Source organism: Herpailurus yagouaroundi, unplaced genomic scaffold (genome assembly GCF_014898765.1).
Source record: "Herpailurus yagouaroundi ecotype Mexico unplaced genomic scaffold, PumYag 139, whole genome shotgun sequence".
Lineage (NCBI taxonomy): Eukaryota > Metazoa > Chordata > Mammalia > Carnivora > Felidae > Herpailurus > Herpailurus yagouaroundi.
The window spans coordinates 30,478,462-30,494,561 of record NW_024412394.1 but is presented as its reverse complement, the minus strand read 5'-3'; the positions used below and the strand labels follow the sequence as shown (position 1 = coordinate 30,494,561).

Below are 16,100 nucleotides of genomic sequence, written 5' to 3'. Positions count from 1 at the left end.
CCCGCGTGCTCTTGCGCGCGCGCGCCCCGCGCCCCGCGCCCCGCGCCCGGCGCCAGCACCGATACGGTGCGCCAGGCGGCCGGCCAGAGGCTCGACGAGCGCTACGCGGCCGCTGTGCCTTCCCGTAGTTCTTGCCTCCCGGGGGCGCGGGTGGGTGTGCGTGAGAGAAGAGGAGGGAAGCGGCGGGGTGGGAAAGGAGGGAGGCCCGGCGGGAGGGCGGGAGACAAGCGGGCGGGAGGGGGGCTCCGCGGTGCTCCAGCCAGGGCCGCGGTAAGCCTGCACGTCACGGCTACTCAAAACCAAGCACGTCCCGAAAGCGGTATTTTCTGCGTCTGGGAGGTTTTTGCGCCCTCAGTTCCCACCGCTGGGGCTGGCGGCGACCAACTGTAAGGGAAACTCACTGGGAGGCGAAGCTAGGGGGTTGCGGAGGATTGGAAGGCGACTCTGAGTGTTGGGAAGTAAATACTGGACTTGATCGTCTCTGTCTTTCTTTCAGCGCGGACCTGTCGCAGCCGAAGAGCTGTCGTTTCATCGCCAGGGTTCAGATGAATTGATCCAGTCCTCAGCGGACGGGGCACATCTCAGTTCCCGAAATGCTGCGTGTCTCCGGCTGGAACAATACTAGTTTTTCTCAGCGAGGCTGCAATTAACATCTTGTTTGTTCTGGCTAGATACAGGCTTTGTCAGGACCGCGGTGCGGCGACCGAGGTTGGGCATCTTGCATTGCTTTCTGCATGGCAATGGGATCATGGTTGTGGGGGGGTCTAAACTTTTGTTTTCTTAATGTATCTGATTCTTCTTTAAGTTTCCCTAGTAACAGGTTTGTGGACAGTGGTAGAAAAAAAAAAAAAAACAAAAAACAAAAAACAAAAACGAGGCAAAGGGGGAGGAAAAGCTACCGGATTCTCGATTTAGCAGCAACAAAAAGGACAAATTTCCACCACTCCCCACCTTTATTTATTTGGCCCGCTGGACGGTTGGCTGACAAGTGTTTGATGAACTAGCTTCAGGTACAATGCTGCAAAAGGTCATTCGCCTACTGATTATGTTTCTACTTGTAAACGCAGTTGGTAGTTTGCAAAACAAGTGGCAAAATAGTGTGGTGATTCGGTGGGGGAGACCAGAATGGGTAATTCCTGTGAAGTGTCGGAGTCTTCCTAAGGGTGAGTGGCTTGAGCGGCAGGTGAAGTTGAATAAAACAAATTTCCATCATCTTCTCTCTGTACTCTTTCTGCATTTTTCTTCCTCTTGTTGTTCCTCTCCCCTGGGGCAAATGGAGAGCCAAGAACATTATTTTAAAATAGGACTATAGTGAAAATAGAAAGGTGCCAATGATCTTTTATTCACTGGAGTTGCTTGAAATATTAAAATTGGCCCTTTACTTCTTAATACATATTAATAGGGTGACCCTCTTCAAGGCTTTCTCTTCTAGGACAAGTGTTCAGAATAACATCCTGTAAGGGAAACAGTTAATCATTCCCCATCCAACAAGCTTTAACCATGTTCCAGGAACATTCACTGGCTGAGAGAGCAGCCTTTGTGGCATTTTGGTTTTGTGTCATTTTTGGTTCATTACAATATTTTTTATTCATTTAAGGGAAGGTGAAAGGAAAATAAGGTTTATGTCTAGGGCATAATCCTAAACATTGTGTCTTAAGCAAACACGTTTTCTTTTAAAAAACATTCAGTAATACAAAGAATTACATTTCCTTTATTTCAACTTCCATAGAGATTATAATTATGATAGTTGCAAGACATTTTGGTCAGTTCTGTTATGAGAAGCAAAAATAGAGATTAATGACATGTTTAAAAAATGGAAAAAAAAAGGAGAAGGTTTTGCATGATTTGTACATAAAAAGAAAACAATGTGAGTTTTAGATCTATGTCTATCTTGCACCTAGTAATTTCTCACATCTTTGAACACTGTGATTCTGATGTTTCTTAGAAAATCTTGAAGTCATGATATAGTGACATAAGAATAATAGCTGAAAGGGATAATTTTAAAAGACTTAATCCTAAATGGAAAGGAGCACTCATTCCCAGGGTCATTTACATTCAAGTAGAACACGGGACTGGGTCAGGGAGAAAGCCACCCTTAATAAAGCACTTCACCCTTCACACTGTTTCCCATAACCTTCATAAATTGCAGGCTACTGAGCCAGCCTGATGATGATCCCGCTGAGGTATATTTATAGCAGATGATTTGTGGATGATAAATATGCCAAGCAAGACACCATCTCCAGTAACCCCAGGCTGGTCTGACTTCCTCAGGGGGTCATAATCAAGAATCACAAAAAGAACCCTATATGGAGAATCTGGTCTATGGACCTAACAACAGCACAATTCCAAAGGCAGACCAAGGAAGAGCCATCCTGATTCATGTCTGCACTATGTTCCATGTGAAAGCACCGCTGACACATTGACCCAACAATGAAAAGAGCGGCAGTTTATACACTAGGCTCTCTGTGTCCTTTCCTCCCTATTGACATTGGTCTGTTTTTATGCTTTAATGCATTTTAAAAAATCACCATTTCACATTGTAATTATCAGCCTTCATTTGCTTCTCACCAATCCCTGTGTGTATCTGTTTATGTCTGTATGGATACAAACAGATCCATATTTAACACACATGTTTCATGTACATGTGTATATATAAGCATGTATTATATGTAAGTGTGCACACACACACATGTATATAATATGTTCACATATATTTCCATTATTATATATGTATTTGGGAGGATGGTTTCACTATACTCCTTTATATTTCTCTTTAGTATGAAGTGTTCTCACCCCAAAACTACCAGATTAATTGTATAAACTAATTTTCACTTAACTTTCCTTCTCAACTTTTGAAAGGACAATTGAGAAGCCAGTATTAACACATCAAAATAAAAACTCGTATTTTAAATTGGCCCAGGCATGTAAAGTCTTTCAAATTTATCTTTTCTACTATTTATATGTTTTTAAAGATTACTTCAGGGAAATGAGATTTCTAAGTATAATGTATCTCTCTTTTACTTCTATTGCCTTTATTTTTTTACTGTTTAGTTCTTCTACCTTTGAAAAAAAAGAATCCCATCCTCCAGGATCCTTTCTTAAACTTCAGTATCACCTGCACAATTCTCAGACTGAAATGATAAGAATATGTTTTGAATATGCTTACCTAGTTTTAGAAAGGGCTTTCTTCCCTCTCATGCCTTTCTCTCATGCTCCTTGTGGTATTACTATGTTACCACTTTTAAGTTTTATAACTTTTCTTTAGTAAGGCTTTAAGAAGCACAAATAAGTTTATCGATTATTCTTTTTCAATATGCTCTAACTTTTCAATACCTAATGTCTCCAACACACACACACATGCACGCACAGATTTTTGACAACTAATTTCACAATAAAAGGAAATTAACAACTTCAGAAATATGAACCTTAACTACCTTATCATTTACTCTAATCAACTAGTGCTTTATTTTGTGTTAATAAAATGATCAAAATATTACATGATTAAATGGGTAAGTACTTACTTTATGCTTAAAATTAGCATATTTACTATGAACTGAAAGAACTTCTCATTCTTTCTCCTCCTCCTCTTCTTCTTTCTTCTTATTAAATAATGAAGTTTCTCAGGAACTAAGCTGATTCTTCTCGGTTTTCTATTTAAAAAACAAAAGGCATCCCCTTCTAATTGGGCATCCCCAAATAGAAAATACATAACAAAAGTACTAAAAAGTAGAAGGGTATAGTAGAGCAAACGGATACATGAACTGATGGTTATCCTGGGCTGGTTAGTCCAAACTTGCCCCATGCCAGGCATAGCCAGAGTACTTTTTATCAAAGAACTCATTTGTATCAAGTTTCCATTTTTACCATTCTTTTCCTCTACTATGATACATGTAAAACACTCACATTGTTAAAAAGTTTTTGACCATCAATTCCAAAGGCTTCATTTGTGAATCAAGAAATGCCATGGGTAGGTACCACATAATGTCACATTTGTGTGTTATAGAAGTATCTTGGAAAATAGGGACTTTAAAAGCTCAAAATACATGTTTGCAGTTAAATAGGAATTTACCCCAAATTCTTTCCTTGTCAGTTATTTTTATCTACTTTTTTGTATAAAGTTGCTATGTTTATGCTATTATCTTTAATTTTTAGGATTTCAAATGAACCATAAATAAAGATTCTTCATTTTTACCCCTGAAGCTGACACTGGTTATGTAGACAGTTATAGACAAGAAGCTGTGCACTCTCTGGACTTCATTTTCCTCATAGGAAAGGAAGAGCATGACCAAGTACTTTCTATGGTTCTTCTTGATATTTTCTAAATTAAACAAGGTATCTCACAAGACATGGAAGCAATGAGAGAAAAATGCAACAAAATCCTAGGCTAGGAAGAATCAAAATTGTTCCAGTCAAATATTGGAAATGCTCTACTCTACCATAATTTTTAAGATCTCTATAGTTTTACCAGCTTTGCCCTTCCTTCCTTGCTGTCATCTGCCAGTGGAAAGACAACCCATTACATTCTTATTCTTCCCTCACTGTGATCATTTTTTTTTTCTCAGATTGCGTTCCAACCCTACTAAAACTGATGACAAGAACTAAAGTTGTGAGTACCAGCATATCTGTTGACCTTAATCAACACCAGAGATTAAGGTCAGTTGATTACCTATTATTTCTGAACTCTTGTGTCTCTCCAGCTCTGTTCCTCACCACTTCTAACCCACTCTTTTTCTTTCTCCCAGATTCTCCCTCTTTGCCATCTAGATCTCCTTGCTCTTCTATTCCAACACACCTTTATGCAGAATGTTCTTTTTGTACCTTCTGTTGACTGAAACCTACTATTTTTGTGAAGACATGGCATCTCTTGCAACCATGCCAAGAGGAAGCCAGTTACATGCATGCTTCTTCCACACTCTGATTAACTAGGGATTATGAGTAGATGGGATCAGTGTCCTTGATCTCCATTGCTGGGTTCAAATATTTACTTCTAATCTCACTTTAATACCTTTTTTTTTTCCTTAGAGGTTATGTAATTTCCCTTTGGCAGCCTCACCTCTTCCTCCTTGCTGTCTTTTAAATGACTTCAAATTTTACTTTTTATTCATACAGTCTTTTAGCTGCTGGCTAAGCTTCCCTCTCCATCCAATTTCCAGTCTTCTCATGTTTTCAGCATGTAGATGGCTTATATGTCACACTGTCTATTCAGTTCCGTTTCTGTATTTTCTTTTATACCAACTCAGCCACATTTTCCTTTAGTCTTCAACTAAAGAGATCATAAATAATGACTGTTCCACTTCCAGTATTGTTTCTATTTTGTACTTACAATCTTCTACTTTTGTAAACTCACCTTCTTGATAACCATAAGGAGCCAAGTCTTCCACAATATTCAGATCTTTAATCCATTCCAACTAATTTCTTCTCCTACCTTTTCTTCCCTCCTCTTACCCTGTAGCAGGCAGCATCTCGCGTGTCCCCCAGTGATCCCTACTTCCTGTCATTCATGCCTTTGTATAACCATCTCCCCTTGAGTGTGAGCTAGATTTAGAAACTTGCTTCCAGGGAGTAGGCAGCAGTGATAGGATGTCACTACCAAGTGTAGGGTATGAAATGACTGTCCTCCATCTTTCACTCTCCAAATAACACTCACTCTGAGATATGCCACTTGTCCTGCTGTGAGACAGCCTTACAGAGACAACCAAACCCATGGGAGTTTGATTAGAAGCACATCTTCCAAGACCTGACAATAGCTATGTGAGTGAACTCAGAAGTAGAAGTTTCCCCAGTCAAGTCTGAGATCTCCTGGCCAATACCTTGGGAGTAGCTTTGGAGACACCTTGAATGAGAACCACTCAGCTAAGCTGCTCCTGGCTTCCTGATCTATAGGAACTATATGATACCAAATGTTTACATTTCCCATTGCTAAGTTTAGGGATAATTTGTTATACAACAATAGATAACTAATGCATACCCCCATGGATTCCATGCCCATTATTAAAATAATTTACTTATAACCTTCAGCTTTCTCTTCACATTTTCATGGCTGAATTACCACACATACTGTCTCTGAGCCAGCACCCATGAAACAGAACAGTGGTGAAGAAATTCACACCCTTAGGTAATCTGATGCATTCATAATCACCCTATGCATTCATAATCACCAGGTTCAAATGGTCTCACCACACAGGCTGTAACTCAAAACTTTCAGTTATAAGCTCACTCTCCTATTATACCCTATGAATATTTTATAATTTTTACTTGATATTTAAAGCTTTCCTCCAATTCTTCAATTCTGATAGCTTTCTTTATTCTTCATTGATAAAACAGATATAATCATATGGGAACTCCCTCATCTTACATAATAAATTCATTAAACCTGTGCCTTCTCCCATTTTCTCCTTTCTTCTAGCCTCTAAGGAGATACTGCTCATATCTGAAAAGCCATCCCCATGTATAAGTGTCTCAGGTCTTACTTCTATTGATTCTCTTGCACAATGAAAATTTTTCCCTCTCTTCTGGATCATTTTTATCAATATGGTATTTAAAAGGTATTTTAAAGCACTGTGGCCATCCTAAAACAATTTTAATAACATTTCCTATTTGTCATTTCCTCTTCATAACTAATCTTCAAAAAGCAGCCTATCGGGGCGCCTGGGTGGCGCAGTCGGTTAAGCGTCCGACTTCAGCCAGGTCACGATCTCGTGGTCCGTGAGTTCGAGCCCCGTGTCAGGCTCTGGGCTGATGGCTCGGAGCCTGGAGCCTGTTTCAAATTCTGTGTCTCCCTCTCTCTCTGCCCCTCCCCCGTTCATGCTCTGTCTCTCTCTGTCCCAAAAATAAATAAATGTTGAAAAAAAATTTTTTTTTTAATAAATAAATAAATACATAAATATATAAATGAATAATAAAATGAATGTATATGTGCATGCATTCTTACATACAAACACACAGGCACACACACATATACTTATTTAGCTAGGAAATCTCTTTTGATCCTCTAGATTCTTATGTAGTCAATTGTCTAATTGATATCTCTACTAAAAATGTCTCATAGTCATCTCAGATTTTAAGTAATCAAAACAAAACTGACTATTCCAGAGAAATGTATTCTTCCTTAGTCTTCCCATCACAGGAAATAGCACCATTATCCACACAGTTATTTATACTGCAAACATGGGAATTTTGCTTGCTGCCTCATTTTTTTTTTTTTTTTAATCACTCCCACATTCAATCCTTTCATAAGTGTTGTCTGTTCCACTTTGTATTCGTTTGCTAGGGCCACCATGACAAAATATCACAGCCTGGGCAGCTTAAACAACAGACATTTATTTTCTCACAGTTCTGGAGACTGCACGCCTAAGATCAACATGACAGAATGACTGATTCTGTCTGTGCAGATGGCCACACTCTTGCTATTTTTTCTCATGGTGGTCCCACTATGCCTGTTCTACCTCTGGTGTCTCTGTATGTCTCAATCTCCATTTTTTTAATAAGGACATCATCAGTCAGATTGGATTGGGGGCCACACCTCATTTTAACTTAATTACCTTTTTAAAGACTTTAACTCTGGGGCACCTGGGTGGCTCAGTTGGTTAAGCATCCGACTTCGGCTCAGGTCATGATCTTTCAGTCTGTGAGTCCGAGCCCCATGTCGGTCTCTGTGCTGACAGCTCAGAGCCTGTATCCTATTTCAGATTCTGTGTCTCCCTCTCTCTCTGACTTTCCCCTGCTCATGCTCTGACCCTCCCCTGCTCATGCTCTGTCTCAAAAATAAATAAACAAAAAAAAAATTTGTAAAGACTTTAACTCCACAGACAATCACATTCTTATATACTAAAGGTAGAGAGCCAACATATGAATTGGGGGGGGGGGGTGGCACAATTAAACCGATAACACACCTCAAACATATGTATCTCAAATCAAACATTCTTTTCTTTTTCATCACAGTCTTTCTTTTCTAAAATCTGTGGTTTTTGCCTAGCCCAATGTAATAACCTCCTACCTGCTATCAAATATTCTTTGTTAATTTACTTCCAATCAGTTTTGCTCAAGGCAAAAAATGTGTCCTTTCAAAAATGTTGAAAATGTTTTTGTTTCATTTTTTGAAACCCTGGTTATTACTCACGGCACATATAATAAATCCAATCCCTTAATCATGGCTTGCAATGTCCTACATCATCTGATTCCTTTTTCCCTTTCATCCTGAATCACGCTTCTGCTTACTTATGATGCTCAAGCTACATTAATCTTCTTTCTGTGTCTGAAAGACAGCAATTTTTTTCCTTCCTTGCAACCAACCTATGCAAGGAATAGACTTCCCTTCTCCTGCTATTGGGATAATTTTTATTGGCTGTCCTTTTCTCATTCCTAAGATTACAGTTTGAAAATTCTCTAAGGAAGCTTTCTTTTTTAAACCACCAATCTATGGCCGTTTCTCTTATATTCTCTTTCAAGATAATTATTTGTCTGTTGTATAGTACTTGCTAATTTTTAATTTTTAATTGCTCTTTATTTGCTTTCCTCATTGGTCTATAACTTCATTACTATATATTCTTGCCTCAATAGTTCAAGGCACATTGGAACTGCTTAATAGATATTTAGTGAAGGAGTTGGTTGAAATTTGCAACATGATAAATTCCACATTTTAGTATTAATTATGCCCACTTGTGTCATATGTATTTTAATAGCTGTGTAACATATATTTATATCACAACCCAGCTGGAATCCTCTCTTTTCTGGACCAAACACTTTATTTCCTTCAGACATTTCTCATGTGACATGGTCTCCAGAATCTCCAATCTTTATATCTGTTTTCCACTGAGTTTGCCTCAGTTTGTCACAGTCCTTTGTTGCCTTAATTGTTGAAAGTATTCTATACTTTAACTTTCCAGTGTACATACCAAAAAAAAAAAAAATCTATTTGTTCACTTCAAATGAATAAACATTCATTGAATATCTATCTACTTGGCCAAACTCTGTAGTTACAAGGATGAAAACAAAAGGCTTTTAACTCCCAGAAATGAACTAATCACTGATGTATTTAACACACAATTACTAAGGACATACTCCATATAAGACACATTGTAAGACATTTGAGAGAGTAATAACAGGAATAATCCCCGCCCTTGTGATGATTGCCTCTATTGGTAGCAATAGCTAAATTAACAGCTAGCCACTACTTAATTATAACTGCAAATGTGTCAGATGTCTCAGAGGATAAAGATATGATGTTATGAGAGGTGCGGAAGGTATGTGGTGGGAGAAGCGAGATAGGAAACTTGCTGTGAGAGGGCAGAGAACGTTTACCTAAGAAGTGACATATGAGCAGAGATCTTCAGGACAATAAGAGATTAACAATCATTCTAGGCAAGGGGAATAGAGAACGCAAAGATACTGAGGCAGGAGGAAGCAGCACATCTTCTAGAAAAAGAAAGAAAAGCTGAGCGGAATGAAAAGAATGAAAGGGTCAGTGGCAATTGATGAATTTGTTGGTAAAGATTAGGATGAAAATCAGTGAGTCTTTATCTCAATAGCAGTATTGATTAAAGGAGTGCACACAAAGAAGTAAGTCACTAAGATTTATGTGGTTTTTTAAATGTTTATTTTTGAGAGAGAGCACAAGTGGAGGAGGTGCAGAGAGAGAGGGGAACAGAGGATCCAAAATGGGATCTGCACTGACAACAGAGAGCCAGATGCGAGTCTCCAGCCCACAAACTGTGAGATCACAACCTGAGCTGATGCTTAACCAGCTGAGACACCAAGGCGCCCCACTCAGACTTATATTTTCAACAGTTCATTCTCACTTCGGTATGAGGAATGATTTGACGACAGTCAGAATGGATGTGAAGAAACAAATTAGGAGGCTATGTAAGTGAGAATTATGGCATTAGTGGAAATGGAGAAAGAGTATCCAAAAGACATTTAGAGGCAAAATCAATAAAATTCATCAGTGGTTAGATATAGGAAAAATGACTGGATTTGGATAAGGGCATCTATTAGTGAATCTGCATACTGCTGGCTCATACTGAAGTGACAGTCAATCACAGTACTTAGATGGATTTAGTTAGTTATTATTTATTTATACATACATACAATTGAATTTTTATTTGTGTGTGTGAGAGAGAGCAACAGAGAGAGAGAGAGTAGCAGCCTATGCTAATCCTCCCTTAACAGGAATATGCCAGATTATGCCAAATATTTTGGAATAAGAAGTATATGTATTATGTCTATAACATTCTTCTCTTGTAATGTCCCTAGCAGAGCTTAGTATATCCAAGCTGGTTCTATTTATGACCATTTTGTTTTTTATATATTCACAAACCACCTATTAAATGATTTCTTCAATAATTTTTCTAGGGATCAGTATTGAATTCATTAAACTATGATTTCTAGAAATAAGTTCTATCTCCCTTTTAAAATAAAGTCAATATCTACCATCTAGTACTGCGTCTTCCCTGTGCCCACTTCCTTTCCAAGATTTTCCAAAAATCATTGAAATGGTCTCATAAGAACTTTTATACTTTCCTTACATATACTCTGATGCAATTTTTCTAGACCAGGACATTTGACACAAAGAATCTAAGATTCCTTTTACTATTTTCTTGATAGGATTCTCGAGTATCATTTCTCTCAAACATCACTGGACCATACTTTCAAGGTGAAGGATCATTCTTTTTTTGGTAGAAGATGAAATCAAAATAGGAATTGAATAAAGTTGCTTTCCCTCTGTCTTCTTTATCATTAAACACTCTGTGCCATGAACATAGAGTTCTTTTCACACTTACTGTTATTATTACATATTTAAACCTTTTTGTTTTATCTTTATTTATGTGGGCATCTTTGTTTTTAATCTTTGTCCTTACAAAATTTTAACTAAATTTGAGGGTTCCTAGTGATGCAACTGACTGTCTCTCAGAATTTTGGCCTTAATTAACAGGAGTTATGTAGATTATCCATTTTGGGTGATTTTTTAAAAATAATTTAAAAGTATATTTCCTTAAAGATAAGATGATCTATAAAAAACCTTCAAAGTTGTTTGGAAAGCAATTTGATAAACTATCTTTATATATCCTGATTTTTAATATCATGAAGAATTTGACAGTTCCAATTTATATAGAAGCCATTTAAAAAATAAGTTATCTTTTAATTTTGCTATGGAGGTTAAATCTCTGGCAAATTTGCCATTTTCATATCGACAGTCTTTCCATGATCTTAGTTGCTCTACTAAGGGAAAAATTGGTAAACAATTCTCACAATATTCTTTTTTTTTAAAGCCTCCTAACAACCTTAATTGACTCTTTCGGTGTCAACATCTGAAACAATTTCTCTGCATCCCTGTATTGCTTTGGAGTTGATGCTATCCAGATTGTAGTCACAATACTTAGGTGACATTGTAATCTTTACAACTATAAAGAAATGATTGAGTGACTTAGAAAAACAAACTGCTAATTTGATATCAGTTATCTCAATGTATCTTCATATTTTCCTTACAGGAAAGAGAAAATTGTTTATTTATAGCAAGCAGGAGGGGCTTCAACATGGTTATATTAATCTTTTCCCTCTGTGCCTCTTTTGAATCAAACTGAATGAGAACTAGTAAAAACTTAATGTTAATCTACCATTAAGATATAAAAATGCAGATCCGTACCAGCTTATTCAGTTTCCCCATAGCTAAAAATGAAGCATCCTTACTGAACAATGATTACCTTCTGAATAAACAAAGACATTAAGCATATGAAGAATTTCATGCTTCACACATGCAACTTTCTTTTACTCAAAATTTCATTTTTCTCAGGGTTCTCATTTAGAGTCTCCAGTAACAACAGAATATAAATGAAGCTACATTTTATTTTCTTCAAGAAAGTAACTTATAAACTGGAAAAAATCTAGATTAAGCACAAATATTAGCAATGATAAATCATTTGCTTTATTTACTCTACATTTTCCACATAAAACTTTGTCACAGAATTATAAAATAGAATTACGGATCTTCGTAACTGTAAGCAACACTAGAAACACTTCACTCCTACGTTTCTGAAACTTGCCCCATCATCATTGGCAACGGTGATGTTCATTGAAACACACACTCCTGAGACCATTCCTCAATGATTCTGATTCTCTTGGCTTTCCAAGCTATATTTGTAACCATGACCACAAGTGATTGTTATGATCAGACAAGTTTGGAAGAGAATGGTGTAGTTCAAGGTCCTCATTATACAAATAAGGATACTGAGACACAGGCATCAACAGTGAATTATCCAATGTTACCTAGCTGGGCAATGGCAGAGCTGAGATAAGAAGCTAGGTTTTTATGGTCAAGGCTTACCATTCCCAAAGTGATTTTTATTTTGATATTTTTTACCTTAATTCCTGAGTGACATAGTTATTCATCTAATTCTCCAGAGTACATGTTATTATTGTATTAGATTGCATCAACACAAAATATATAGCATTATCTTCTCTTGGTTGATAATTATTTATCTTTCTGCACTGGGACTGGCATTATAGCTGCTGAGAGTGGGCAACTTTCACACAATGTGAACTAATGCTGGTGACCTGTCTTATCTAGGCTTAGAGATATTGAACATCTTTAACTGCTGACAGTTTTGATGGGTGCACTTTGAAATTAATTAATTAAAATTTTGGAGGAAATTCGTGGAAGTAAAAGAGGGCTATTCATAGAACCAGTAAAATTTATTAATGCATCTATTTATTTTTTTTTTTAATTTTTTTTTCAACGTTTATTTATTTTTGGGACAGAGAGAGACAGAGCATGAATGGGGGAGGGGCAGAGAGAGAGGGAGACACAGAATCGGAAACAGGCTCCAGGCTCCGAGCCATCAGCCCAGAGCCATCAGCCCAGAGCCCGACGCGGGGCTCAAACTCACGGACCGCGAGATCGTGACCTGGCTGAAGTCGGACGCTTAACCGACTGCGCCACCCAGGCGCCCCTTAATGCATCTATTTAAGAAGAATGTTTGTTGTATCTTTGTTCCAACAGCAAATATGAAGTATCGTAAATAATTCAAAGGTTATCATGGCCCACAGTACAAAGATAACCAAAATGTGTTAGTGCTGCAGCATAGATTTTGAGACAAAGTTTGAATTCTGACTTGGCCTCCTAATGACTGGGTAGACACGGACAAATCACTTCACATCTGAGTCTCAGTATTTTATTTTTAAAAAAATTTTCAAGTTTATTTACTTTGAGAGAGAGTATGTATATGAGCAGAGGAGGGGCAGAGAGAGAGAGAGAGAGAGAAAGAGAGAGAAACCCAAGCAGGCTCTGCACTGACAGAACGGAGCCCGACGTGGGGCTCAAACCCAGGAACAGTGAGATCATGACCTGAGCCAAAATCAAGAGTCAGATGCTTAACTGACTGAGCCACCCAGACTTAATATTTTGAAAAATTAGTTATTAAGTCAATACCACTTACTTTATATCATTGTCCAGAAGATTAGGCGTAACATGAGAAGTGCCAAATATGATGGAAAAATGAGAAGGACCTCGGTGAATGGTAACTCTTGGCACTTCTACAAGCATATTTATGTAATAAATATGAGCCAAGCACTCGGGATATAAGGATGAGTACAAATCCGTTTTGCCTTTCCTGCTGTCAAGGCAAAGGAAAGTTTTGACCAATCAAATATTCCTAGCAGTCTGCAGAGAAAAGTTCAAAAGAGGTAATATACCTACCTACACTATGTTATGGTTTAACTGCTAAGATATAATTATTTAAGCTTATTTGGTTATATATTTTTTTCCTTCCATGAAGAGCCAAAAAATACAAACAAACAAAAAACTTTCTATGGAAAAATATTTATATTAAACAGTTTTCTAGAGATAGTAACATTTAGGTCATAATCTTTGGAGTCTGATTATCAGTAAATTCTAAACATATATAAATTCATTTCAAAAAATTACTGACATGATAAGGTATGAATTATGTTTTTAAGCAGTAAATATACCTAAATTTGTAAATTTTATTTGTGACTATAGCATGTATTTATTAGTGACGTAATGCACATGCAGATATATTCCTAATTATGTTGAATAATTTTATATAATCAAATTTTTTATATAATCAAAATTTTCAGGAACAATGTTGGCATTTTAAACTTAAATTTAGTCTTATTTCTGTGAAAATGGAAGAAATAGTAAACCAGCAAAATATCTGTTTAAATTTTCCTGCATCTAAGAAAGTGGTACTATAATCTTTAAACTTATTTTTCATCTTTGATTATTTAATGATTATCTTATTTTCAAGGGTTGCACAAGAATGGATCCAAGATATGTTACTAATTTTTATGTTTTTCAATCCATGTGATTAAAAACTTTGCTATAAGAAACTTTGAATGTAAAGTTTTATTCTGAGATGAATATTTCTAGCTAATGTCAAATTACTCATAACCTCCTGAAAAACACTCAAAGAATATGCCTTTGGTAGTATAATTGAATGCTTCCATAATAAAACTGTAGTAATTGGAAAATTAAATTTCTGCCATGTGTTTACAGTAAAAAACAGATTGAAATAATCATTGAAAACAATTCATAGGAGTTTATATTTAATAAATTAAATAAATAATAATATTAATTTAATATTAAATTCTGGCTGTTATTAGTAATTGACACTTTTAAAAGGTATTAAGTGGTGTTTTGTGGTCCTTATTATGTGCTACTAAATTACATTACTCTTTCCAAGCAATTATTAGGTCTAAGAGTCTGATACAATAACCAATATTTCTATTTTTTAAAAAATTGTTAAGTTTATCAATTACTTTAATGCAAAATAAGAAAAGGACTCATGGAAATTTTTGAAGAGAACATTATACAAATGGTCAGGCAATTCTTCTTACACTTCTGAGCTTCCAGAAATAATCACTGTGTAGCCAAGGTATCAAATTCTCATATCAATACCCATGGAGTTCAAAAAATCTTAGAATTCCATTGAAATTCAATAAGACTTTTAGAATCAGGTTATCTCGCCCATTATGTAAAGAAAATTGATGTTGAGACCTGCAAAGTGTATCAGATCTGGTATAATGTATCAAAAGAAGTTTTAATTCTTTGTATATTCTCCTCATGTCCTTTGGAATATGGAATGGAACAAGATTTTAGATTTAACAAATCTAAATTTTAATCAAATTCCTACATCTTATATTTGACAGTTTTAGTATTTTAATTTACTTTCTTTTTAACACAGGTATTTCATTTCCATCTTTTCTCAACCTGTTCAGTTGTAAAATTATATGAGAGATACTGTTACCAGATAAGATTTAAAAAAATTCGAAACCTATATATGATAAGGAAATATTTGAATGCACCCCCTAGTAATGAAAATGAGCCAGTCAATGTAGGCAATCTGCTTAGTAAATTAGGTAGAATAGATAGATAGATAGATAGATAGATAGATAGATCATTCTGATGTTATTGGAAGTCTTTTCTGTCTCCCAAGTCTTAATAAGAATGCTTTAAAACCCTAATTTCACATCTGTGGAGTCATTATATTACAAACTACGCAATACATAATCTGACATTATACATTAGACATTTGTATTTAAAAAATCCTTTTAATTATATACCCATCTTCCTCTCCCATCTTTTTTTTCTCCTTTCCAGAAACAATGACTGAAAAATTATCTTGTTTGCAATCACTTCCCCGTACCCATGTATTCAAATCTTACCTCCAAGCAGCTCACCAATGTGTTTTTCCTAAAAAAGATATTTCCTTCCCAAGCAATGTTCCAGTACCAGCTGTAAAAATAATTTCAGTCTTATATAGCTAAATTGTTATTAACTATGATACTGATATTGATAATTATATTTTGCATATTGTATTGGCTAAGGGAGCTAATTCTGAAATAAGAATACTGGGTTTAATTTGTAATACTACCACCTATTTGAGTTTCTTAACTTCTGAATCAATTTTTTTTTATCAGTAAAATGAGGAGAATAATGTTCACCTTATAGACTTGTTCATTAATAGTAAGTAGTGTTAAGTACTGATTATTATCCCCAGTTCCTCAAATATATGGAGATAGTAATAATACCTGTTTCATAAAGTTATTGTGATGCAGTAAGTGAAAAAATGCAACTAAAATGCTTA

At 36.2% G+C, this 16,100-nt stretch overlaps 1 long non-coding RNA gene across 1 annotated transcript in view; it reads left to right on the top strand.

Annotated features, from left to right (window-relative positions):
• The first annotated feature begins 39 nt into the window (after positions 1 to 39).
• The window catches only part of LOC121029636 (uncharacterized), a 29,161-nt gene continuing 13,100 nt past the window's right edge, over positions 40 to 16,100 (top strand). The window contains exons 1-3 of the long non-coding RNA XR_005789816.1: positions 40 to 150; positions 497 to 708; positions 4,563 to 4,653. This is a non-coding gene — a long non-coding RNA (uncharacterized LOC121029636). The remainder of the gene's footprint in view (positions 151 to 496; positions 709 to 4,562; positions 4,654 to 16,100) is intronic.